The sequence below is a fragment of the Balaenoptera borealis genome (genome assembly GCF_965194805.1).
Source record: "Balaenoptera borealis genome assembly, chromosome: 10".
Taxonomy (NCBI): domain Eukaryota; kingdom Metazoa; phylum Chordata; class Mammalia; order Artiodactyla; family Balaenopteridae; genus Balaenoptera; species Balaenoptera borealis.
Window position 1 is genome coordinate 69,468,888 of NC_138874.1, and position 25,279 is coordinate 69,494,166.

Below are 25,279 nucleotides of genomic sequence, written 5' to 3' on the forward strand. Positions count from 1 at the left end.
GCAAAGTGTGTATTTCCTTATGAGTGGGTGAAGTACCTTGTAGTTCCTGGAGTTTTGCCAGGTTTTTCTTGAACCCTTCTGTCAATTGGTGGCACTGTCCACAGAAATTTATAATTTGCAACAGCAGTCTTTTATTAACTAGTGGAATAGGAATGAACAGAATTGATGAGTTTTATTTTTTATTTATTTATTTTTGGCTGCATTGGGTCTTCTTTGCTGCACGCGGGCTTTCTCTAGTTGCAGTGAGCGGGGGCTACTCTTTGTTGCGGTGTGCAGACTCCTCATGTGGTGGCTTCTCTTGTTGTGGAGCACGGGCTCTAGGTGTGTGGGCTTCACTAGTTGTGGCTCGCGGGCTCTAGAACACAGGCTCAGTAGTTGTGGCGCACGGGCTTAGTTACTCCATGGCATGTGGGATCTTCCCAGACCAGAGCTCAAACCCATGTCCCCTGCAGTGGCAGGCGGATTTTAACCACTGCGTCACCAGGGAAGTCCCGATGAGTTTTATTTTAAAAGGATATTTCTAGAGTGGAGAATTCGTTCGGTTCTTTGAGTTAATTTTACAGTTGACTCTGTAAAGCCAGATCAGTAAGATTTTGCAGGACTGGAGAAGTTACCAAAAAGATAAAAAGAGAATTGGCAAAAAATTAGTAATTATGGTAGAAAGAACAGTAGTTAATAAAAAGCCAGGTTTTGCTAGTACTTACAATTGTATTAATAACAGTATAAACCTGACAAGTTTTATATATATATGTGAGAAATATTTGGTTGTTAGTACTAGCAAACTCGTCCAATTCTTTGTGAAGTTGAGGTATACATTCTGGAATGTATTACATCAACCCTAAAACATATATCTGTGTAATTCCTAGGCACTGATGTACTGTTATTCTGTGTACCATTAAGAAAGAAAATAAATGATACCTATTAAACAATGATGTGATATTACTCTTAAGACGTACCTTGATTTTACAGTTGTTAAAATGTGAAAAGATCCATTAAGAAAGAAAAATGATGCCTATTAAACAATGATACTATATCAATTTTAAGACACATTCTGATTTCACAGTTGTTAAAATGTTTAAAATGTGTTGATGAATTATATTAATCAATGAATAACAGTCCATTGTCTGGATATACCACAGCTTATTTATGCATTTACCTACTGAAGGACATCTTGATTGCTTCCAAGTTTTGACAATTATGAATAAAGTTCCTTTAAACATCTTTGTGCAGGTTTTTGTGTGGACACAAGTTTTCAACTCATTTGGGATGCCAAGTAGCAGGATTTCTGGATTGTATGCTAATAGTATGTTGAGTTTTTGTAAGAAACTGCCAAATTCTTCCAGTGTGGCTATGCCATTTTGCATTCCCACCAGCAATGAATGAGGGTCCCTTTGCTCTGTATCCTTATCAGCATTTTATGATGTCAGTGCTTTAGATTTTGACCATTTTAATAAATGTGTGGTAACATTTACCTGATTGTTGTTTTAATTTATAATTCCTTAGTGACATATGATGTTGGCTGGGATTGTATTGACTTAATAGATAATAGGGAAGAACTGGTATCTTGACAGTATTGAGTCCTCCTATTCATTAACATGGATTGTCTTTCCATTTATTTAGTTCTTTGACTTTTTTCATTAATTTTGTAGTTTTCCTCATATAGATCTTATACGTATTTTATTAGATTTATACCTAAGTATTTCATTTTGGGAGTGCTGATGTAAATGATTTTAATTTCAAATTCCACAAGTGTATTACTGGCATATAGGAGAGCAATTGACTTTTGTATATTAACCTTGTGTCTTGCAACTTTGCTGTAATTGATTATTAATTCTAGTTTTTTTGTCGTTGATTCATGTAGATTTTCTATATAGATGATCACATCATCTGTGAACAAAGACAGTTCTTTCTTTCTAATCTTTATACCATTTATTTCTTTTTCTTGTCTTATTCCATTAGCTTGGATTTCCAGTGTGATTTGAAAAGGAGTGGTAAGAAGGGATATGTTGCCTTGTTCCTGATCTTAGTGGGAAAGCTTTGAGTGTCTCACTATTAAATGTGATGTTAGCTGTAGGTTTTTGGTAGATGTTCTTCTTCAAATTGAGGAAGTTCCCCTCTATCCCTAGTTTGCTGAGATTTTTCTTTTAATCGTGAATGAGTGTAAAATAGTCTCAAATGCTTTTTCTGCATCTAATGATAGCATCATGTGGTTTTTCTTCTTTAGTCTTCTGATGTGATGGATTGAATTAGTTGATTTCTTGAATGTTGAACCAGCCTTGCATACCTGGATTAAATGCCAGTTGGTCATGATATAAATTCTTTTTATACATTGTTGGATTTGATGTGCTAATATTCTTTTTTTTTTTTTTTTTTGGCTACACTGCACAGCTTGCAGGATCTTAGTTCCCCAACCAGGGATTGAACCTGTGCCCCAGCAGTGAGAGCACTGAGTCCTAACCACTGGACCACCAGGGAATTCCCGATGTGCTAATATTCTGTTCAGGATTTTTGTATATATGTTTATGAGAGATTGGTCTCTAGTTTTCTTGTAATGTCTTTATCTGGTTTTGGTATTAGGGTAATGCTGGCCTCATAGAATGATTTAGGAAGTATTCCCTTTGTTTCTATCTTCTGAAAAAGATTATAGAGAATTGTTATAATATCTTTTTAAGTGTTTGCCAGAATTCACTAGAGAACCCATCTGGGCCTGGTGCTTTCTGGTTTCAAAGATTATTAATTATGATTCAGTTTCTCTAAAAATGTAGACCTGTTTAGATAGTCTGTTTATTCATGTGTGAGTTTTGGCAAATTGTGTCTTTCAAGGAATAGGGCCATTTCATCTAAGTTATCTAATTTGTTGGCATAGAGCTTGTGGTATTCTTTCATTAACCTTTTAATGACCATCAGATCTGTAGTGGTGTCTCCTCTTTCATTTCTGATATTAGTAATTTGTGTCATTTTTCTTTTTATCAATTTTATTCATATTTTCAAAGAATCTTTTCAAAGAACCTTTGGTTTCCTTGATTTTTCTCTGTTGATTTCCTGTTTTCAGTTTTATTATTTTCTGCTCTGATTTTTATTACTTCTTTTCATCTGCTTACCTTGGATTTAATTTGCCCTTCTTTTCCTAGTTTCTTTAGATGGCACCTTACGTTATTGATTTGAGATCTCTCTTCTTTTCTAATACATGCATTCAATGCTGTAAATTTTCCTCTAAGCACTGCTTTCACTGCATCCCATCGAATTTGAAAATTTATACTTTCATTTTCATTTAGCTCAAATTATTCTTAAATGTCTCTTGAAAATTCTTCTTTGGCCCATTTCCTTTAGAAGTGCATTGTTTAATCTCTAAATATTTTGAGATTTTTCAACTATCTTTCTACTTTTGATTCTAGTTTAATTCCATGATGGTCTGAGAGGAGATATTGTATGATTTCTATTGTTTTAAATTTGTTAAGGTATATTTTATATACCACCATAAGGTATATTTTATAAACCACCATAATGTGGTCTGTCTTGGTGAATAGTCCATGTAAGAGTACAAAATTCTAGGTTGTTTTTTTTTTTTTCTTGACACTTTAAATATTTCATTGCACTCTCTTCTTGCTTGCATGGTTTCTGAAGAGAAGTCAGATGTAATTCTTATCTTTGCCCCTCTATAGGTAAGGTGTTTTTTCCCTCTATTTTCTTTCAAGATTTTTTCTTAATCTTTTACTTTCTGTAGTTTGAAAATGATCTATATAGGTGTAGTTTTTTGGTCATTTATCCTGCTTGGTGTTCTCTGAACTTCCTGGATCTGTGGTTTGGTATCTAACATTAATTTGGAGAAATTTTCAGTCAGTGTTTCAAGTATGTTTCCTGTTCCTTTTCTCTTTTTCTTTTTCTTCTCTTTTTTGTATTACTTCTCCTTCTTGTTATGCATATGTTACATCTTTTCTAGTTGTTCCACAGTTCTTTGATATTCTGTTCTTTTTTGGTGTTTTTTTTGGTTTGCTTTTCAATTTTGGAGATTTTCCCTGACATATCCTCAAGCTCAGAAGTTCTTTCCTCAGCTGTGTGTAGTCTACTAAGAAGTTCATCAAAGGCACTTTGAAAACAGGTTTAAAAATCTTTATAAGAAACAATTATACCCTGGGACCTAGGGTTTATATCATCTTCTAACACTTGTCCTCACAGCCAAGTGCCTGCCCGTGGTAATGACTTCTTAGTGCTCTTCCACATTCATTTCTCCTTTCATTCCAGGCATATGGGAACATTTAATTCCTTTGTTTCCTTAAAGTTAGGTGGTATCATGTGATTGATTCTGGCCAGTGAACTTTGAGGGGAGGTGTGTGTTATTTCTGTGTTGACATAGTGAAAAGTCCATGAAGAGCTGCTGGTCTTTTTCTTTATCTGGAAGTACCTAGCCATATGTTTCATTTGATACAAGAACAAGATAGTCAGCCTGGGTCCTTGGATGACTGTGAAACAGATCCTGCTTGTTATGTTGGACATTTTACATGAGACAGAAGTAGACTTTTGTTGTGTTGAGCCACTGAAATTTTGGAGTTATTCTGTGGCTACTGAGCACTTAACATGTGGCTAGCCCTAACTGAGATGTGCTTTAATTGTAATGTACATACCAGCTTTGGAAGTTTAACTATGAAAAAAGAAAAGAAAATATCTTACTAATAATTTTTATATTTATTATATTGAAATAACATTTTGGATCCATTGGGTGAAACAAATCTATTAATTTCAGCTTTTTTTCTAGTTTTTTTTCATGGGGGCACTAGAAAATTTTAAATTAACACATGTAGTAGCATTTGCAGTATTATATTTATCTTGGACAGTGCTGAACCCAACCTGGACAAATTCAGTAGTCCTGGCAGAAGTTGGATGTTTGAGTGTTTAGAGAAACTAAACCGGTGAGACCCTAGATTTGAGAGAATACAGAATAGGAAAACACTGTAAATGAGGATTAAGCAAAAGTCTACTTACTAGATCAGAAGATGTGCCCTTACTTTTTGTCCCATGTTACTTTTCCCACTTGTTTGCAGAGCAGTGGCAGTCAGAAGTGTATACTCCATCTAGGAGACTGGAGGACTCTTCTAAGAAACTGACTCCAGGGAAAAGAGCAGCAGAGCCTGACATTCGAGGGTCTCCATATCTGCACAGGCAGGTGATTGCCCAGTTACCATACAGTGAAGCCCACTAGTTTACAAGCACTCCTATACCCACAGCATTGTCCAGTCAGAGTTCCTGTGCTTCACTGTTACATGAACAGTACCCAAGGATCACCAGGTATTTGCTGGAAATTTCTAATAGGAAAGCAGCTCCTTAAGGGAAAGAGAATAATAATAGTAGCAGTGAGTTGTTTGCATATTAAGATAATGCAGATAATGATAATACAAATAAAAGGAAAAGATTAGCACATACTCTTTGTGATGAGGCTCATCTCTAATATTCCCCTACCCCGCATTCCCCCAATATATTTTAAGAAGTGTGCTGAAGCATGAATAGTTCTTTGGTTAGTAATTTAAAGGAGCAGGTGAGAAGATCTTCTTATTACTTTCAGCTAGCTCAGTTTTCCTTTATTTTAAAATTTACAAGTTGATGGAAGGAAAAGTGTGCCTATAGTGAGAGAAGTAGTACAAGCAAAATGGTACAGTGTTTGAAATTCTTCTTAAAATAAGTGTTATTATTGAAAAGTATAGATAAATGTAGAAGTTATTTTTTTTTCCTCTGTTAAGCAGTGGTTTATATATGCTGGAATCATACCTGAGTGCAAGAGCATGTTCTTGTGATATAACATATCTGAATTTGAATCCTGTCTCTGCCACCTACTAGATGTGGCTGCAAAGAGAAAGTACTTAACCTCATAAGACACAGACAGTAAGACAGAATGTAATTTCCATGAAGGCAGGGCTTTTTTCGTTCTTTTTGTTCATTGCTATATCCCTAGACTAGAATTGTTCATGGGATACATAGTTAGCACTCATTAAATATTCATTGTATGAAAAGAGTCCCTACCTCATAGATTTTCTTTTATTCCATCCTCGCATAAAATGAAGAGCTTGATTGCTACTTATTTTTTTTAAGCTGCTTCAGAAAGGTCTGTGTATGTGTACAATTTACCTGTCTTGGGAAAACTTTACAGCTATACCAAGTTTCAGATCTTTGCAACTTGATTTTTCCTAGGAAACTACCTTCTTATTGTCAAATTAGAAATTTATGCTTGAACTCTGGTGCTTCCTTTGACAATGCATGTCGTCTCCTAAAAGTGATGGCACTTTATAACATCAGCTTCATAGATTATTATAGTGGTTGTTATCCTAGAGATTAATAATAGGGTATTGTCTCTAGGTATACCACAGATTCTCCTAGTTTTGAATGGTGCAGTTTAACGTGCATGCTAACTGTGAAAAAGAAATGATTTTCCTACCTTCCTTCAGTACTTTCTTTTATGGCCATGTGATAATTAGGTAGATGGTTTCTGCTAGTTCTGGCAAATTCGTAAATCCAATTGCTTTCCAACTTTTTTTCCCACTACTCCGTACATCTCTCTCTGTGCCTAATCCCCACCCTTTCAGTTATTGAAGATGACTTCATTCTCTTTCTTAGAGAAGTTTGAAGGTACCAAATATAAGTTCTGTAAATTTCTTCTCATCTCAAAGATCTCTTTTTATGTGTCTTTCTCTTCTCTCTCTCCTGTCTCACAAGAAGTTTCCCCTTTTCTAAGCCTAAATCCTTGTCTTCGTTGAGACCTCCCGCTCCTTGTCTGTTTTGACATTCATCCTTGACAGGCTATTTCCAGTTAGATTACTACCCTGATCAAATTTCCTTGAAATTGAAAATAAACCAGCAAAACCTCCCTTTGACACTGTTATTACCTTGAGGCTATATACCATTCTTCTTCTCATCTTTGAACTTCTCAAAATGGTAGTCTATACCTGAATAGCTCCTGTCACTTTTTAAACATACTTCTTCCTTGCCATTGCCATTTTGCCTCTACCACTTCCCTTGAATTCGTCAGCAACCCATTTAGCAAATTTAACAGCTTCTTCCATGTTTTTAAATTACTTGTGCTTTCTGCAGTATTTGAAATTGTCATTATCTTTTTCCTTTTTTTTTTTAAGAACCTCACTTTAAAAAATTTACCTTGCAATACAAAATGTGGAAAATACAGAAAAATATAAGAAAGGTGATAATCCACTGTAATGTCACCTCTCAGAGATACCCACTGTTAAATTTGGGGCTGTATCTGTTTTATCTTTTTTTTTTAATGCGTTAAACAAAAGAAGGATCATACTATGCCTATGCCTGTTGTTTTGATATCTGCTTTATTTCTGTTTTAGTATATTGTGAGTATATTTCCAAGTCCTTATTCTTCTGTAGTACAATATAGTAGCCACACAAACTGGCAGTGTTGAAACTGCCCAGGTAGAAATCCTGGCTCCAAATACTCACTAGCTGTGTGACTTTGAGCAAGTTGCTACTCTGGGTTTCAGTTTCCTCATCTGGAAAATGAAGACGGCATTCTTATCTAATTCTTATCTAATTCCTAGGGTTGCTGTAAGTAATAAATGAGATAGTATGTAAAAAATAATTCTTGGCACTTAATAAATGTTAACTATCATGATAATAGTATGTGAATTTACTATAGTTTATTTAGATTATTTCTGTTTTATTTCTTTTGCTATCATTAAGAGTGTTGTAGGACCATTCATATAGCTAAATGAATGTCATGATTTTTTTGGTAGATTTTTATTAGTGAAATATAAAAATCTCTGTTAACTAAAGTTGCTGGGCTAGTGGGTACATGATGCATGTTGCTAAACTGCCCTCTATAGAGGATATCCTCATTTATACTCGAGGGTGGTATAAGAGATCATTAGCTTCATTACATTTTTCAAAAACTTCATGTTATTGCCTACATTTTGTACTGCACCCCTTGCTAAAAGTGAGTATCTGTGTGATGAATGTGTTGTTTTCCCTCTCTTGTCAAAATGTTGGGCTTGTTTAGAAGGGGATCACTGTTACATCATGGTTACCCACAGGTATTTCATTCATTATTTAGGTCTAATTTAAATATAGGTATATATTTAGTTTTTTTCTTATTGATTATAAATCTTTCGGTTCTGAAAATAATTATTTTTCTATCCTGAATAAATTCAAACCTCTCTCTCTTAATCTGTATCAGTTTGTGTGTGGATAAAACCCTAATTACCATCTACCCTAATTTTACTAAGAATATTTTTTTAAATAAATTTATTTATTTTATTTATTTATTGTTGGCTGCGTTGGTTCTTCATTGCTGTGTGCAGGCTTTCTCTAGTTGGCGGTGAGCAGGGGCTACCCTTCATTGCGGTGCGCGTGCTTCTCATTATGGTCGCTTCTCTTGTTGCAGAGCACGGGCTCTAGGCATGTGGGCTTCAGTAGTTGTGGCACGCGGTCTCAGTAGTTGTGGCTCGTGGACTGTAGAGCTCAGGCTCAGCAGTTGTGGCACATGGGCTTAGTTGCTCCGTGGCATGTGGGATCTTCCCAGACCAGGGCTCGAACCTGTGTCCCCTGCGTTGGCAGGCGGATTCTTAATCACTGCGCCACCAGGGAAGTCCATTAAGAATATTTTAAAACAGCTTTATTGAGCTACAATTCACATAACATAAAATTAACCCATTTAAAGTGTACAGTTTGTGTACATATTCACAGATATGTGCAGCATCACCGTAGTCAATTTTAGAACATTTTCATTACCTCAGAATGAAACCTTCATTTAAAAATTGTGAATCAAAAAAAAAAATTGTGAATCACTATATTGTACACCTGTAACTTGTATAATATTGTACAACTATACTTCAATAAAAAAAATTAAAAAATGAAACCTTCATACCCTTTAGCTATCACCCCCCCATAATTTTATTATTTTAAAATAGTATTTTATATTTATCTCATTGTTATATCAAAGCCTGTTGGTTCAGGATTTGGAAAGAGAAAGCATAGTTTAGATGAAAAGTACAGTCTCTGGAGTCTGACTGACCTGGGTTGAATCCCAGCCCTACTTTATATATTAACTGTGTGACTTTGGTCAGGTTACTCAACCACTCTGAGCCTCAGTTTTCTTATAATATGGAATTAGTAGAGGTACCTGCCTCAAAAGTTTATTTTAAAGATTAAACAAGATAATAAATGTATAGAATTTAGTACAGTAACTGGCACATAGTAAATGTTCAGTAAATATAGAGAATATGTTTGATGTTGCACTTTTGTTCTTAAATCAACTAACAAGTATTTGATGCTATTAGGCATTGTTAAGTACTGAATGTTGTTTCTATCAATGATTCAGAATGTTTTCTGTACTTAAGCAACATTTTTATACATTTTATATTATTTTCTCTCATATAAAACTCTCATTACTCTCTGAGAATACAGTTGATTTCCTGTTGATAGAAAACAGTAATAGTAGCTTACACTTAGAAAGTACTTACATTTGCCTGGCACTGTTCTAAGTGCTATACCTGCATTAACTCCTTTGATCCTCACCCTTCAGATACATGCAGTTATTCTCCCTGCTTTACAGATTGGATACCAAGGAGGTTAAGCAACTTGGTCCAAAGTATTACAACAGGTTAGTGGTGGAGCCAGGGTTCTAACCTTGGTACTCAGTCTGGCTACAAAGCCCATGCTCTTAACCCTGTGTTCTTCTCTTTATTCTCTCTTTCTTAAAAGAATGGTAGGTGGATTTCAAACATCTTGGCATCTTGGCTTTTGGGAGTTCTATATTAAGAAGGACTGTGAAATCTTTGATGCTGGATTGTAAGGAGAACTAAAACAAGTATTGATATCTGCTATGGACATGGGCTTCAGGGTGGCTGGGAATTTATCATTTGGTTCAGACCATGCATTGATTATTATGTTCCACCACTCTAGAATCTGGGCCCCAGGTGGGACAGTAGCCAGGCCCAGTGCACCCTCCCAGCCCCCAACACCCCAGCCCTCCCAGTAAAACGCCCATCTGAACCTCTACCCCTCCCTCCTTGCATACTATCAAACCCTGAGAGTCTTTAGAAGGGCCACTTTAAATTCAGCCCACAGTGATCTCTCCACCTGTGAAGCAAGTCTTTTTTACTTCTCAGTTAATTGTCATGTGTGGTGGTACAACAGTATATGTATTGTCATCTGGTGCTGTTGTTTAAGCTTTAATATATTATGGCTTGACTCCTCAAGTTGATTAAATGTTGCTTGCCAGCAGGGAACTGTGTCTTAAATGTTTTAAAATTTACTGTAGTGCCCTCAGAAGTATTATCCAGTAATCTTTTTTTCTCTCTCTTTCAACCTCACTTGCTTATTGATAATAGAGCTGTTCTCTGAAATTCAAACATATCTAGCTTCATAATCTTAGTCCCTGAAGTACAAGTGTGTTTTGAAGAAGGTGGGTAGTCCATAGTCAGGCTGTTGTATTATGTGCATTATATTGGGGTAGTTGCTTCTAATTGTCTGTCTGAAACTCTTCAAAACCTGATGTTGCTTCTTTTTGAAATCTTACTTGATTGCCCTGGTTGTTGCTCATCCTGCTTACAAGCCCCTCCCTTAGGCATGTGACTCACTGATTTAAAAGACAGTGTTGTTCAGTAATTAACTACCTGCCTCTCATCACATAGAAATGAGAACTTAAATGCAGCCTTCCTACCTAAAACTTTCTTCCCTATGTGTTTACCTATCTGTGAACATGTAGCAACACTGTCCTTTTGGAGGAAATATCTGTAGTCCATTTCCCACTCCTGTCGGAAATGATTAGTTTGCATGTGCCTGTACAAGGGATGAATTTTATATGGGTGCTCTTAATTGAAAATTGTATTTTCTGTAATTTCTAGAATGTTGTTTAGTTTCATTGATGCACACGTTTGGATGAATGACAATTGAATATTTAATGAAGGCAGTTTTTAGTTTTTAATAAATAATAAGAAAGCCAAATATTGAACACAGGTTAACTGGATTAAATTCTGACCATCAGTACATCCTTAGGTAATAGGATGGTTATCCATTTTAATGATGTATAATTTTTTTTTTATGGAAACCACCCATGTTTTAAAGAAATTCATTCCATCCTTACTGCCTTGCCTTGGCAATCCTGAAAAATATGGGTATGCATCATTAGGAGGTAAATCTGTTCTGCGAAAGAAATTTTAAAACATTCTTCTATTTGCTAAGTAGGACATTTAAAAGTACTGTGTTCTAATATATTGGTATTGCTATATGTATTTAGGCAGTATCAAATAAAATCTTTGTAGGGACTTCCCTGGTGGTCCAGTGGTTAAGAATCTGCCTGCCAATGCAGGGGACACAAGTTCGAGCCCTGGTCCAGGAATATCCCACATGCTGTGGAGCAACTAAGCCCATGTGCCACAACTACTGAAGCCCAAGCGCCTAGAGCCCATGCTGTGCAACAAGAGAAGCAACCACAATGAGAAGCCTGCACACCGCAACAAAGAGTAGCCCCCGCTCGCCGCAAGTAGAGAAAGCCCGTGCACAGCAACGAAGACCCAACGCAGCCAAAAATAAATAAATAATAAAAATAAATTAATTATAAAAAATTTTTTAAAAATCTTTTATATTATAGTACAGTTGACTTGCTAAACAGTTTTTTTTAAGCCCATATGCCTTTAAATTGATTATGATACTCTGTTTCTGAAGCACAGCTGTAATTCTCAACCTGTTAAGATAAACGTATTTTTCATCCTGTTGAACAACTTACAATTTATAATTTATAGGAAATAAATTGAAAAATTTGCTGATGGAGGAAAGATCTCTGGGATTTCCTTGTAGATCTGTCAATATTTGATTTTAATAATCTCTGTCATACTGACATTGTTTACTAAAAACTATGTGTAAAATTATAACTCATAATAGATAAAGTACCTCTTTTTCCCCAATTTTTTTACCTTAAAAACTTTTAAATTGGTATAATATTTGAACAGATAGTAAATACCCATTTCAGCTATATTTACCAGTTCACTTGCTAACATTTTGCCTCATCTGCTCTCTCTCTCTTTGTTTATAAAAACACCCACACTTTTTTTTTCTGAGCCATTTGAAAGTAAGCTTCAATAGCCACTGTTTCCACCACCCCTCGCCCTTACCCTCGTGGTCTTTTATGAAATCTCATCTAGTTTTTTTTTAATAGGATACCCTACATTTACTGTTTGCATTTTTGTATTTCATGACTAAAGATAAAATTTTTTGGAATGAATAATATATAGGTAGTGTTGTGTATTTTCTGTTGCATTATCTCAGGAGATGAAGTAATTTTTTTTCTTTTTCTTTTTCATTTTATAATAGTATTTGTTTGGATTTAGTATTTAGCTTAGTATTTGTTTTATTGCTTCTAAAGATTTGTCATATCATGTCCTTAAATTTCAAAATACAATTTTGTAGTGCTTATGTCTTAATTTCTTTAATTAACTTATGATAGATTCCAAAATATAGGAAGTGATATAATAGACATTTGTGTACCTAATACCCAGACTTTAAAAATACTAACACTTAACCATACTTACTTCAGATTAAACTAAAATTTTTATTCTAAAATCTATCCTGTATACAAGGGTACATATGATGTAGATGTACATTTTACAAAGTTTTAATAATAAATGAATATATCTGTCCCAACCTCCTATCTCAATAAATGTAATGGCATCTTAGAAGCTTTCCAGGCCTCAGGACAATGGCTTCTTCCCAGAAGAAACCATCATCCTAAATTATTAAATGTTATTCTGTTACTTTTCCTTAAGTTTTTCCACTTTTGTGTTTTTTCCTTTAACATACATTTTCCTAGTGTGTACTATTTTTGAGTTTTGTGTCAATGGAGTCATACTGTATATATGTATTCTTCTTGGACTTGTTGGGGTTTTTTGGGTTTTTTCCCCCCCCTCTGGCTCTGTCTCTCTCCAACCTTCGTTTTTTGTTTTTTTTAATTTATTTATTTTATTATTTAATTTTATTTATTTATTTATTTAGGCTGTGTTGGGTCTTTGTTGCTGCGCTCGGGCTTTTCTCTAGTTGCAGCAAGCAGGAGCTACTCTTCATTGCGGTGCGCGGGCTTCTCATTGTGGTGGCTTCTCTTGTTGCGGAGCACACAGGCTTCAGTAGCTGTGGCACATGGGCTCAGTAGTTGTGGCTCGCAGGCTCTAGAGCACAGGCTCAGTAGTTGTGGCGCACGGGCTTAGTTGCTCCACAGCATGTGGGATCTTCCCGGACCAGGGCTTGAACCCGTGTCGCCTGCATTGGCAGGCAGATTCTTAACGACTGCACCACCAGGGAAGCCCTGGACTTGTTGTTCAACATTATGGTTTCGAGATTTCATTCATGTTGACACACTTATCTGAGGTACATTCATTTATACTACTATGTGGTAATTCCATTATATGAATATACTACAGTTTATCCATTTTACTGTTGTTGGACACTTGGGTTTCCTCTAGTGTTTGCTGTTAAGAAAATGCTGCTGTAAATATTCTTGTACATGCTTTCTGGTAGATATGTGCAAAAGGTTCCCCAGATTATATACCTTGAGCTAGAATTTTGGGGTCTTTGGGTATGTAAAATGTCAACTTTACTAGGTAGTGGCAAAAAAAACCTTCTTGTAAACAGTTGTACATTAAGCCAAATAAGGAATTAAAGAGAAACAGGTTTGTGAGAAGGTGGAAAAACAAATGATGAGTTCTGTTTCATGTATTTTGAGCTTAGCATCTTGTTAGAAATGTCAAATAGGCATTTGAGGTGTGTTTATCGTTTTTAGCTCCACCCATCTTTGTTTTTTTCTTTGGTTGTCTCATTCAGGTGTCTCATCTATCCCTTCTCCTTGAAGTGGTCTTATAAAAATTGTTATAATACCACAGCATAAACATTATTTGATCATAATAGAAGATGTGTTCAGTTTTTATACCCTCAGTCTCAGACTGTCATATGCAGCCTTTTTATTTTTATAGACTTCAAAACATAGAGCTATATTAAGCTAGTACAGGGATGATGTAAATGAAAAGTGGGGAGAGGGTACTGTTATTATGAGCAAACATGCATTCTAGGTAGCTGTTAGCAAGGGGAAGAAAACTTAACAAGAAAAAATGGGGATGCAAGCTAAAACAAATAAGCAGACAAGCAAGTAAATAAGTACAGTAAGTCCCCTACATACGAATCTTCAAGTTGCAAACTTTCAAGGATGCAAACGTGCCCTTGTATGCCAGCTGTTGTACTACTGTACTACTGTACTTTTCAAGGTACTGAAAGATTAAAAATGTTTTCTTTATCTTTTTTGTTTGTTTTTTATGTATTATTTGTCTGAAAAGTATTATAAACCTATTACAGTATACTATATAGCCGATTGTGTTAGTTGGGTACCTAGGCTAACTTTGTTGGACTTACGAACAAATTGGACTTAACGCTCTCTCAGAGCGGAACTCGTTCGTATGTAGGGGACTTACTCTAAATAAACACGGCACTCTTGGGACCATTTAGAACTGGGGCCAACAACACTATGTATTAATAGTCCCTGATAATTTCACTGTGTTGTAGCATAACTCTGTAACTGGTGTTCATAATGTTAATTCTAAATAATCTTTATTCTTCATTTGAGAAGGTGCAACAATGCACATTTTAGAAGAACTGGTGAACCCTTAGCACTCCTGATGATTCCTAATAGCAGAAATTTTATTGTTTATATGTAGTATGGTGTGTTTACCTATCAGCTAATAAAACAAATGATCTATGGATAATTTCTCAAAACTCTACAGGAAAAAAATGGGTGATATATATTTCTGTACTGACTGAACTAGATATATTTGGAAAGGAAAAGAAGATGTATCAAATCATTTAAATGTCTTTTACTGTGAATATTACCTTAATAAATTATAGAGAAAATTAAAATGAAAATATAGTAGTGGTTTTTATGCTCCATTGTCAGAAGAATAAATTGAAAAAGAGCATACAGGAAGATGATTATTTGGGGGTTTGTTCTGCTGTAGGTGGTTATATCAAACTTGCTACATTTGCTACCCCTAAAACAGATTTGACATCACCTAGGAGTAACTGCTTCTTCCCAGAACCAGAGGGTGAGGGGTACAGAGGGGACTGAAGACCCAGAATTTGGTCTAGGAATTGCTGGTTTCTTTAGACTTTTATTATGGGGATTCCTCATTCCCACAGGGTACTGGAAGCCACTGCAGAATTGAAGTTGTCTAGCTGATTTGAAAAAAATAATGTATCTTAAATAATCTTTGAACAGTTATTTTGCTATTCCAAATCTAAAGCAGAGGTAAAAACATTTTTAGAAGGTAGAGTTTTTTACATTTTAAATTTTGAAATAATTATAGATTCATAGGAAATTGAAAAAATAATAGTAAGGTGAGGCCCTTGTATCCTTCACCTTCCCCCAGTGGTTACTTCATACATGTAGTACAATATAATCTAGAAGTTGACACTGGTACATTTTGTTTATATAGTTCTGACCCATTTAAACACTGTGGTGGTAGATGTGTGTAACCACTGCAGCATCAAGACATGGGTTCTGTCCCCACAAAGATCTCCCTTAAGCTACTCACACACTTGCCCCCTGTGGCAACCATTAATCTCTTTTTCATCTCTATGGTTTTGTCATTTCGAGAGTGTTTTATAAATGGAATCATACAGTACATGACCTTTTTTCACTCAGCCTAATCCTTTGAGATCCATCCAAGTTGTATGAATCAATAGTTTATTCCTTTTTATTGCCGAGTAGGATTCCATGGTATGAATGTACCATAGTTTGTTTAACCATTCATCTTTTGAAGGGCATTCTATTTTTTCCAGGTTTTGGCTATTAAAAATAAGGCTGCTGTGAACATTCATGTTCATTTCTTTGGGACAGGTGCCCAGGAGTGCAGTTGGTTACATGTGAGTGTATATTTAGTTTTTAAAGAAACTTTCAAACCATTTTCCAAGTGGCTATGCCGTTTTATAGTCTCAACAGCAATGTATGAAAGATCCATTTTCTTCACATTCTTGTCAGCACTTGGTATTGTCACTATTTTTTATTTTAGCTGTTCGATTAGATGTGTAGTAATATCTCAGCATAGTCTTAATTTGCATTTCCCTGATGGCTAGTGTTGTTGACCATATCTTTTCATGTGCTATCCAGATATCTTCTTCAGTGAAATATTTCTTCATATTCTTTGCCCATTTTCTAGGTGAATTTTTTTAATGTTGAGTTTTGAGATTTCTTTACGTATTCTAGATGAGTCGTTTGTCGTATATTTGGATTGCAAATATATTTTCCCAGTCTGTACCTGTGTCTTCATCTTCTTAACAGGGTTTTTTGCAGAGCAAACATATAAAATTTTGATGAAGTCCAATTTATCAATTTTTTTTCTTTTAGGGATCATCCTTTTGGTGTTTTTCTCCAGTCCCACCCTCTACCCCCGACCCCAGACAGCCATTAATATATTTTCTGTTTCTATGGACTTGCATATTCTGGAATTTCATATAAATGGAATCATATAATATGTGGTCTTTTATGTCTGGCTTCTTTCTTTCACTTAACATAATATTTTCAAGGTTCATCCCTGTTATATCTGAATTGGTTCTTACTATGGCTTCTTTTTTTTTTAATGGCTGAATAATACTCCATTGGCTGGATATTCCACCTTTTGTTTCTCTATCCATGAAGTGATAGACGTTTAGGTTGTTTCCACTTTTTTGCCTGTACTCAGAACAGTTGGTGTGTACCCTTTCAGCCCCTTACCTTCCTCACATTTATTGCATGCACGTGTGCATGCACATACTACTGTATGTGTGTATGGTTTTCTTTTTAATAGTGGAGAAGTGACTATGTTTTTTTTTAATATCTTTATTAGAGTATAATTGCTTTACAATGTTGTGTTAGTTTCTGCTGTACAACAAACAAAGTGAATCAGCTATATGTATACATATATCTCCATATCGCCTCCCTCCCACCCTCCCTATCCCACCCCTCTAGGTCATCACAAAGCATCGAGCTGACCTCCCTGTGCTATGCAGCAGCTTCCCACTAGCCATCCATTTTACATTTGGTAGTGTATACATGTCAATGCTACTCTCTCACTTGGTCCCAGCTTCCCCTTCCCCCCTGCCCCGTGTCCTCTAATCCAGTCTCTGCGTCTGCGTCTTTAAACTTAAGAGTATTTGGGATATCTTTCCAAGTCAGTACAGACAGGTAAGATGTATTCCATTTTTTTTAATGACCATAGAGTGTTCAGTGTGGCTATTTAACTGATACTACACTGGAAAACATTTAGGTGACATTGGGTGACTTCTGTTTTTCTTTCTTAAATAACATTGACAATAACCATCCTTATACAACCATCTTTGTGATACAGAGCTCATTTTACCTACTTTTGGATTTTTCTCTTCCCTGTCACTCTTCATCAGTCACTTATTCAAAAATACATAGATTACCTCCTGTGTGCCAGTCACCGGACTGTGCTTATTAAAACATAGGGGACACAGCTGTACTCAGTGGTTGTCTTAATAAAGAAGATATACCTATAAATAGACAATCGTAATTCAGTATGAAAAGTGCTATAATGTGTTATTACCAGACTCCTGTGGAACAAGTAGCTACAAAAGGAGTGAAGAAGGTTCAACAAAGGAGGAGTTATTTGAGATGGATCTTTGTGAGGACAAATGGAACTTCACTTGACAAAAGATAAGAACATTTTGATTTTTGCATTAGAATAGCAAGTTTGAAGAAAGGTAGAAGCATTAAATAGCCTGGCATATTTAGGAACAGCAAATAGTTTAATATGGGCAGCGAGAGGCTTTTTGGCAGAGATTGTAGCAGAAGATAAAGCAGGTTAAATAGATTGAAAGCAGATTATAGCATTCTGTGAATGTCTTCCTAAAGAATTTGGACTTTGGGGCTTCCCTGGTGGCGCAGTGGTTGAGAATCTGCCTGCCAGTGTAGGGGACACGGGTTCGAGCCCTAGTCTGGGAAGATCCCACATGCCGCGGAGCAACTAGGCCCGTGAGCCACAATTACTGAGCCTGCGCGTCTGGAGCCTGTGCTCTGCAACAAGAGAGGCCGCGATAATGAGAGGCCCGCGCACCGCGATGAAGAGTGGTCCCCACTTGCTGCAATTAGAGAAAAGCCCTCGCACAGAAACGAAGACCCAACACAGCCATAAATTAATTAATTAATTAATTAATTAAAAGAATTTGGACTTCATTTTGTACATAATTGGAAATCACTGAAAAATTTTAAAGCGCACTTGTATTTTTATTATTTCTAATAAATTTTTAGGGTTGTGCTATGAATATTTCAGAACATTTCATCACTGCCCCAAATTTCCCACTTCTACCCCTTGCTCTAGGCAACCACTGCTTTGCTTTCTCTCTCTTTCAATTTACCTTTTCTGAGTAGTTCATATACATGGAATCATACATGTAGTATTTTGCGTCTGGCTTCTTTTATTTAGCATATTGTTGAGGTGCATTCATCTTATAACACGTATCAGTATTTTGTTCCTTTTTATTACCTGATAATATTCCGTTGTTTGATGGTACTACCCTTTGTTTATCCATTCATCAGCTGATGGATGCTTGGATTGTTTCCAGTTCTTTGCCATTGAGTAATGCTGCTGAGAACATTTGTATGTAAGTCTGGGTTTTTTTTTGGTGGGGGGGTGGGTGGCCGCTCTGGGCGACATGTGGGATCTTAGTTCCCCCACCAGGGATCAAACCCATGCCCCCTGCATTGGAAGTGTGGAGTCTTAACCACTGGACCACCAGGGAAGTCCCTGAATATAAGTCTTTATATAGACACATATTTTCATCTTTCTTGGGTAGGTTCCTATGGAGGGAATTTTATTGGTGAGTTTATGTTTATATTTAACTTCTTAAGAAATTGCCAAACTGTTGTCCAAAGTGGCTGCATCATTTTACAGCAATGTGTGGAAATTCCAGTTTCTCCACGTCCTTACCAACATTTGGTGTTGTGTGTCTTTTTGATGATGGCCATTCTGTAGTGGTATCTCATTATAGTTTTAATTTGCGTTTCCTAATGACTTATGATGTTTATAATCTTTTCATGATGCACAGTTATATTTTAGAAACATGAGTGCAGTGCAGAGGCAAGAATGGAGGTGTGTTCCACAAGAGATGGGAGGCTGCACTAGATGTGTACAGAGTTGAGAGAGACAGATTTCAAAGATATATCAGAGTTAGAACAGGCAGCAATTAATAACTGCCCAATACAATAAATAAAGCAGAGGGATGTGGGACTAGTGACCCAAAGATTTTAACCTTTGACAGGTAGCCGGTGCTGTTATTAGCCAGAAAAGTGAATATGGGTGCATAAACAGTTTTTGTGCTGGTAGATGATGGCTGTTATATTCTGTTCTCTTGATGTTCACTGGAATAAATATTTAATGCAGCTGTATTATATAGTGTATATTATAATATAGTTTGGAAATACGTATCTAGTTCAAAAGAAGGATCTGGATTAAGATATGAATTTAAGAGAGTTACTGCTGTATAAATAACAGTTGAATTCATTGAAATAGTGTATCTATTCCTAAATGGCTGTATCCACTGGGTTACTTTTGGTAATTGAAAATTACATAAATAATAAAAGGGTTGAATATACTATAATAAAAAGATCCAAGTTAGTAAAATGATTCTAGGATTATTTCATTCAAGCATAACAGCATCACCAAGGACCACCCAGGTTTTTTCCATCTTTTAACACTGCCATTCTTTTTCTGTTGGGTTCTCCTCTTAGGCTGTTTCTTTCCTCATGGTCCTAAGATGGCTGCCATTGTTCTGCTTAATAATTCAAACCCAAAGTTACCTGCAAAAAGTACGTGTTTTCACCTGGGTGTCTTTTTTTCATCAGCCTGGGAAAACCTTTCCCAGAAGCTCCCCAGCAAACTTAGTGTCTTGTCTTGTTGGCCAGAATTGCATCAGATGCTTATTGCTAACCCTCTCATTGGCAGGGGGGATGGAAATTGACACTATTGGCTTAGACTAGAGCTTTCTAACCCTGGTGTTAGGCATCCTTTTGTCATATCTCTTTTGGAAGAAGCTTTTTTCCCCATGCCTTTTGGTTCTCTGTTCTCTAGACAACTAAGTTTCACATCACTGAGTTTTTGCTATTCAGTACTTCAGATCAGCTAATATTTGTTGAAATCCTACTCTGTGTCATTAGCTGTGCTAAGTTCTAGGATATAGCAATGAATAAGAAGGTTACAGTTTGATACGGAAATACGCTTAAGCGGAAGAGTGCTATCATGGAATTATACACTAAAGTTCGTTTGTATTTTGGGTTTAATGCCACTGTTTATATCTTTAGTTTTATGAGAAAAGTCATCTTGAGTTTCAAAATCAAGCTTATATTCAATTTATAAATGAACTTTTGGAACATTTAGAATATAACTTGTTTATAAGTTTGATCCTCCCTTTCTGTATTAAGTGGATTACATCCTTTATTATAGAAATGCATGATAAACTAATCTAAATTATACTGTTCATTTGAGTTACAGCTAAAACTGTATTATGTTTTTCTGAAGCATAATGTTTGAGTTTTTTAGCTAATGTACTGAAAATTTTAATAGTAATACCTTTAGTTTAAGAGCCCCACTGAAATGTTTTGTAAAATGATTATTTTGTAATTTGCTATTTTTAAAAATGGTTTTATAATTGCAGCTCTGATGTTTACAGCAGTACTTGTACAGTACGTGGGGTGCTTTTTATGAATGCTAAGAGAGGGGAAATGAAGAAAGGGGATTTGGAGTGGTGGAAGGAAAAATGTACAATCAACATTGCTGATTTTGTGAATACTAAGAAATCTACTTTTTGACATCTGGTACAAATAGAAAAGCAATCTTAAATTTTGTCTTAGACTGAGTATTTATCAAAAGCATATTTATACTAGTTCTTTTTGTAAATCTTACTAATATAGGAGTTAATAGGTAATGTCCAACACCTCAAAGATAACTAAAATATCCACAATTGATGTTTGTCACTGATGGATTCTGTATGGTTAGTGATCTTTAAAGTATCCCAGTGCTTTAAGATTTAACCACTTTAATAATTTTGAAAACCGAGAGGGATGTGTACATTTTTATGGCAAAAAAATATTTTTGTAAAGGCAGTATGGGATTAAAATGAAGTTTTCCCATGTTTGCAAATGCTTATTAACTTTTAGGAAATTCCAGTGTTCGCTCTGAATTACAAAGTACTAGAATATATCCAGAAAGATTCGCTTTTCATTTATTATGTCATTAAGAAGCTCTAATGTGTTTTTAAAAGAATTACCTTTCCTTAATATGTTTTCTAGAACTAAGAAGCTTGAAAATTTCAGGCACAAAATCTTTGGTGAAAATATTAATACTTACAATTGTGTAGTGTTTGGTTCTGACTGGGTCCCTTGTCACTGTTAAATACAGTTTATAGTGCTAAAAGCCTGTGGCAAATTACCTTATAAATTGAGTGATTAAAGTTGTTGCAAGCATTTTGCCTATGTAAATCCTATTTCTGTGCCTGTACATATTTGTAGATCTCTGCTTAAAGGACTGTAGTTGCAAAGGTTAGAAAAAGCTTTACTTTGACTCACACAGTTTCTAGTATGTAAAAAGTGACTTGCAGACCTGTACCGTGAAGCACATCCTGTCCTTTGATTGCCTTTTATTTTCCTCTTAGTAATGAAGTCAAATCTTACTTGGTTTTCCTTAGCCAGTCTTAAATTCAATCCTTAGAAAAGGTTTTCTGAAGTTTATGATTTGTCATGTATTTGTACATATGAGAGAATTGAGGGAGGATAGTTAATTCAGGGTCTTGGACTTTGCAGATGGTATGTTTGAAGATTCTTTGTGATTATGTAGTTTCCTTTTTTTTAAATTAACTTTAGATTTAGCCTAAAGCTTGTAACTTTTTTTTCACACCAAGGAAGAAGCAGTGTTGTAATAAATAGTGCTATAATAAACAATGGTTGGTAAGTGGTTTACATGCCAATTTTATTTATTATTTGATCCATTGTAAATATCTGGTAGAATTAGAATCAGGCCATATATTTTTTTAAAATAAATTTATTTATTTATTTATTTTTGGCTGTGTTGGGTCTTCATTGCTGCGCACGGGCTTTCTCTAGTTGTGGCGATTGGGGGCTACTCTTTGTAGCGGTGCGTGGGCTTCTCATTGCGGTTGGCATCTCTTGTTGCGGAGTGTGGGCTCTAGGCACGTGGGCTTCAGTAGTTGTGGAGCACGGGCTCAGTAGTTGTGACTCGTGGGCTCTAGAGCGCAGGCTCAGTAGTTGTGGCGCATGGGCATAGTTGCTCCGCAGCATGTGGGATCTTCCCAGACCAGGGCTCGAACCCATGTTCCCTGCATTGGCAGGCGGATTCTTAACCACTGCGCCACCAGGGAAGTACGAATGAGGGCCATATATTTTTAAACATAGTCACTTTGATGGACTATTTAAAACTTTGTGAGACTAGGTTAATCTGAGCTTTGTTTAATGTAGTGATTGCCTCCCCTCTCTTCCATACACCCTTAGGGAAGAACGGAGTTATTGGCAAAGAATGGCTTTGGAGGAAAATCTTTATGCCATTTCTAAAGTGGAAACACAATGCATTTAGTTTTTGATTAGTATAAGGTAAATTTTTTAAGACTATGATCATCTCAGAGAAAAAAAAAAAACACCTAAATACCAGGTCTCCATTACTGCTCTCCCTGATTTCTCTGAGTCATGGTCTAAGAGTTTTATAGTCATATGAATACCCTGAAAAATGTCAGGGATCTGATGAAGTTGTAGGTAACTAGTGCATTGAGAAGACTGTTAAAAGGCTTCTAAATGTAGACAAAGCATTACTAATTGCTTTCAGGGTCAGTCTGTCTTTAGTTGGACCATGAAAGATTTAGCATGGCCCTATGGCAGCCTGTCTGCTCAGTGGAGACTCTTGTCCTTAAGAAAGGCTATCTGATACGCTAGACCGTTTCAGGTTGCCCCAGTTTACATGAATTTAGTCATTATTGCCAAGACTACTAAACCTCAGTGTGACACAAATGATACTTCTAAATGGGCTTGAAGACAAAGGCATTTTGACCTTGCAGTGGGACATAAGTAATATTCATACAGCTTAAAATTTTTCTTTTTAAAATATGAAACAGAATACTGTACTATTTGACATTTCAGTTAAAAGATACATTCAATGAAATTATTTTTGTGATCTCTAAGTAAACAGCACACCTGCCTTTCAGTAAATTAAAATTTTTAACGTTTTTCCTCTTTTAGATTTATGAACGTTGTCCCTTAGAGCAGTAGGGTACTAATGGCAGTAGTAACACAGTTGAAACCTATGCCATGGACTTAGACCAAGCAGTGCAATTAATTCTTGACCCTCACAATTCCTAATATTCTAGGTTGAAGTTTGAAATTAAAACTGCTTACTGAGACTTTGTGATAGAAAGTGAAATACTAGCTGGGTGGTCCAATTTTTGTTCAAGTAGGAATCTGAATATTGTAGAATTGTAAATTTTAGTGCTGCTTCTGGCTGTTATCATTTTTCAATTTGAGATGTGATTTTTTTTTTTCAAAAGCTTGGGCCAATACAGAAATTTTACATGTGAGTAATTTTTTCTGCAGAACTACTATGTTGTAAAGTTGAAAATACTCAAAATGTGAAACTTCTTTGGGCAGAAGTTTGTAAAGTGATAGATTTCTAATGTACTGTAGAAGTTTTCGTTGACTTTACATTGAAAATGTATAGTTTTATGCATGATAAAATTTTGGTATTTCTTCTACATGTGTTATTCTGACAAATAAACATTCTTTCAGTCTTGAATATGTTCCTTTTTTCTAAACAGATTTATGAAAATATGCATCAGCTTAATACTGTCTTGGAATTCATGAGATGGAAGCATAGGTCAAAGCTGTTCGGAGAAAATTGGAAGTACAGTTTTATCTAGCCACATCTCTGAGGTAAGGAAAAGACTTAAGAAAATAATTAGAATAATATGAAAATTCTCATTTCTTAACAATTGAAAATAGTCCTTCTGTATTACCACTGCAGCTTTATGTTAGCTTCTTTATTCTTTAATCACCTTCCTTATGAGTTCATAAGTATCAATAGTTACATTTTTCTCTCCTTATAAATGTTGAACCTCTTCAGGAGTAAAAAGTATTTATTACTAATACAACTTTCTTTACTCTAATTGTAGAAAATAAGCATTAAATGATGCATATAATTTCTTCCCTCTGATGGTGACAAAACAGGTTAGAATGGAAGATTATATTAAAATGAATGTTTACATTATTCTGAAACTTTCACATATTTAGAATTTAGGCTAAAATTGTTACTTTGAATAATAGATCTTTGGAGGTAGAATTTATTCAAAGAAGTGGGAACTGCAGTAACATCAGGGACAGGGGAGAAGAAGCCATTCTAAGACAATACGTACAGAGAAATCAAGTTTATTATTTTCAAATCCATAGAGACACAGATTATCAGGTAAAAGGTTTAATCCTTCAGGGATCTGTACTTTAAAAAAAAAAAAACCAGAACATACACTTTTGTGAAGCGGTCTATACTTTTTCCTCTTTAAATAGTAGGTTCTGCTTCCTTATAGCATTCATTCATCATCCTTCTGTCCCTTCCAAGCTGGTCTATTTGTTCTTTTGAGAAATATTCATGACTTTCTAATTGTCTTTTGTTAGATTTCATACTCTTTAATCACTGTAGTAGTTGCCATTTTTCTTTTCATGAAATGCTGTTGGCTTCTATGACCCTGTGCTCTTCTAGTTCTACTTCTTTAATTACTCCTTCAAAATTTTTTTCTTTCTCCTCCTATTATTTTTTTTTAATTAAAGAATAGTTGTCCTCCTATGGTTAAATAATGACCATCCCTAAGGTTTTATATTTGAAATTCTTGTTTTTCTTTTTTATGTCTTTCCTAATCTCTTGATTTCAGCAATTACCTCTAAAATGATCTCTCTCAACCTCGTATCTCTGCTGTGACACTTTTCTAAGCTTTGACACGTATTTTCAACTGCTTGCTTCCCACTCAGTGTTCCCACTTCTTATTACTGGACCTCTTTGTCACCCACGCTCAAAGTCTCAGTGCCAAATCTGATTCTTCATCTTTTCCTTCCTACTCTTAGTAAGAGATCAAGTCCTATCAGTTTTACCTCTATAATATATCATGAATGTTTTCATCATCTCTTTTCTAATCCCCTCGTCATCATCCAAGTTTAAGTTCTTATATCACATTTCACCTGAAATATTGCAGGACTTTT

The 25,279-nt window shown here is 35.5% G+C and overlaps 1 protein-coding gene across 4 annotated transcripts in view; it reads left to right on the forward strand.

The window, feature by feature from the left end:
* The window catches only part of BMPR1A (bone morphogenetic protein receptor type 1A), a 140,407-nt gene that overhangs the window by 57,199 nt on the left and 57,929 nt on the right, over window positions 1-25,279 (forward strand). For 3 of the 4 annotated variants that reach the window (XM_082406763.1, XM_082406761.1, XM_082406760.1), the window contains one exon: window positions 23,851-23,965. The gene's annotated coding sequence lies outside the window, so the exon portion shown is untranslated. Of the gene's footprint in view, window positions 1-19,768; window positions 19,847-23,850; window positions 23,966-25,279 lie in introns of all 4 variants that reach the window. The other variant, XM_082406762.1, reaches the window with a different exon arrangement.